A 2,867-nucleotide genomic window follows, 5' to 3' on the forward strand; every position below is an offset into this window, starting at 1 on the left:
GATGCGGATATGAAAAATGAATAAATAAATAAGTAAGGGAGAAGGGAAGGAGGATTGATGGAATCAGAAAGCCATTCTTTGGCAACAATCATAGTAATAATTGTGAAACGAGTCATCACCAACAGATGCTAAAACTAGTGGGTAAAAATTTAACAAGAAACAAGGTACTTACATTCCCTCAAAGCATCTCCTTGCAACATGCTGATTAATTAGAAGGGGAAAAGTATATAAAGCTCTGTTTGAAAGTAAAAGGGTGGGGCACCTGGGTGACTCAGTGGTTGAGCATCTACCTTTAGCTCAGGGTGTGATCCTGGGGTCCTGGAATCAAGTCCCGTATCAGGCTTCCCATAGGGAGTCTGCTTCTCCCTCTGCCTGTGTCTCTGCCTTTCTATGTCTCTCATGAATAAATAAAATCTTTAAAAAAAATTCACTCAATCATAGCCTTCAAGTTGGACATTTCTATTATTTCTAATTTCCCCCAATGGTAAATAATACTGAAGTGAACACCCTTATATTTGATACTCTGCCCACATTTCAGATGTCTTCCTTCGGATAAGTCCATGGAAGTGTTAATCACTCACTGACCAGAAGTGTGAACATTTTAAGACTCTAAAAACACGCTTGATTCATATGAATTGGAATAACTCAATCATGTTCATGCATATTCTCATTCATTTAAAAGTTTTGCTAATTTGAGGGGGAAGAGGGATATTTCATATTGTTTTAATTGTCATTAAGCATTGGAGGGGATGTTTTCCCCCCCTATGAATAGTGATTTTTGTGTTTATTCCGGGTTCCTGGGGGGATTTGTGACAGTCACACATTTCTCTTGGGGGTGACAATAGCAAAGCCGTTTGTAACTTCTAAGAAGTAATAAATAGTGATTACCATACTAGAGCACGCAGTCACATCACTTGTGACACAAGCGCATTATCACACGAGATTGAATCGACAATTTATTTAGACTCCTAGAACGAGGAAACACAATATCCCCAGGGAAGGGTGAAGAGTGGGTGACAGGAGGAGGTAATTTCCTTGCCTGTTTGTTTGCATACTCCCCACTTTCCCTCCTTGCATCTCCCTTTTTCCTCCCTTCTAAATATATGTATGCATATATAATATATGGTTTGTGTATGTATACACATATAATGTATACATTTAATATCATGCTATATCTTCTCATTATTAATGCAATATAATCCATGATAATACAATGCATGCATGACTTTGCCAGGCACCAGGAGGATTCAGAGGAATGAGGCCAGCTGTCTTTCTCCTGGAGCCATGTTCCCCCTCGTGTTCTCATGAAGGCAGCAAGATATGTGCCTCATGATTCCAAAGCAAGGGAGCCGACCTTAAACCCCAGCACCCTTTCTAAGCATCCTCGTGCCGCCCAGCACCCTGAGCTGCACCTTTTCCCTGAAGCCCTCTGTGCCCTTCTTCCTTAGTACTTTGCTATGCCTGGAGTTCCTTGCACTTATTACCCCTCAATCTAACCTAATCATCCTTCAAGGGCCACTCAGAGGCCACCTCTTCCAAGACGCCTTCTCTGACTGCCCACTCTTGGGTGCAATGGCATCTGAGCTCTCTCTGCGTTCTCCATCTCTCCCATGGCACTTGGCACTTAAAATACAGCACTTCAGCTCTTATTGTACTTGTCATATGCCCTCAATTAGGCTGTGAGTTTCTGAAGGGCAGGGCCAGATCTGACACATCTCTGTATCCCAATGTCACTTATCACAGCTCCTGTCATGGAGTAGGTGCTCTGTGAACACTGGGAGAAGTGAATGAAAGAACCATCCACACAAAATCCTTCAATTTCACAGTTTCCCACATCAGCAGCAATGGGCACAGTGTGTGTACAAAAGTGGACTCTCTTAAATGATCACTTCTGAGAGATTGCACACAGGCCAGTGTTGGTGGGAAAGTTCCCAAAGGGAAAGCAGAAACTAGGCATGTGCGTGTGGATAGGGTACTGGACTGGGAATCTGGAAGCCTGGATTTTCTACCCCAGCCCTCCTGCTACCCAGTTGTATGACCTCAGAAGTTCATTTCTTCCTCTCCAGGCCTTGATACACCCATCTGTAGAATGGGAGTTGGGAGTGATGTCCAAAGATCTTTCCTTCTTACACATTTATCCTTCTGGCACACAGTGTGTTGGCTGCCCCGGCGGTCCCTGAAAGCCCTTGGTGCTCAGATACTAAATCAGAAAAGAGAAAGTAGCTGGAAGTTATTGAAGGACTATGAGCTCTCTACCTGCTTAGAGACTGTACGGTTTCAATAAAGATATTTCTCATATCTTTTCTCTCTTAGGTTTCATAAATTATTTCATATATATATGTGTGTGTATCTGTCTATCATCTTCTATCTATCATCTATCTATCTATCTATCTATCTATCTATCTATCTATCTATCATCTATCCATCCAGTCAGAGAGGTTTACACACCAAACTGACAATAATAGTTTCCCCTGGGGATGCAGAAAGGGTGAGAGGGTCCTGGGGTAAGGAGCTTCAAAAGGACTTTGAGCCTTACCAGCAATGTTCGATTTAGAAAACAAAATATATGCAGTGAGATGCCAAACAGTGTGCTTTAAATTCTGAGTGTTGACAAGGAAAAGAGGGATGAAATTGAACACCAATAAAAAATAAATTTATTAAAAAAAAAAAAAAGAAAAGAGGGATGAGATCACTGTGGTTGGGGTACCAGGGGGGGCTTTTGGGACCTGAAGCAGACCTGGAGGCGGGACAAAGCACTCCCCTGGGTGGGCTCCACAATACTTTTTATGCAACAGTGTTGCTTGTCAAAGAAGTTGAAGAAAGCCTGAGTCTTTGGTACTTTGCTGGGTAGAATGCCATCTTCATGG

The sequence above is a fragment of the Canis aureus genome, chromosome 32 (assembly GCF_053574225.1).
Source record: "Canis aureus isolate CA01 chromosome 32, VMU_Caureus_v.1.0, whole genome shotgun sequence".
Taxonomy (NCBI): domain Eukaryota; kingdom Metazoa; phylum Chordata; class Mammalia; order Carnivora; family Canidae; genus Canis; species Canis aureus.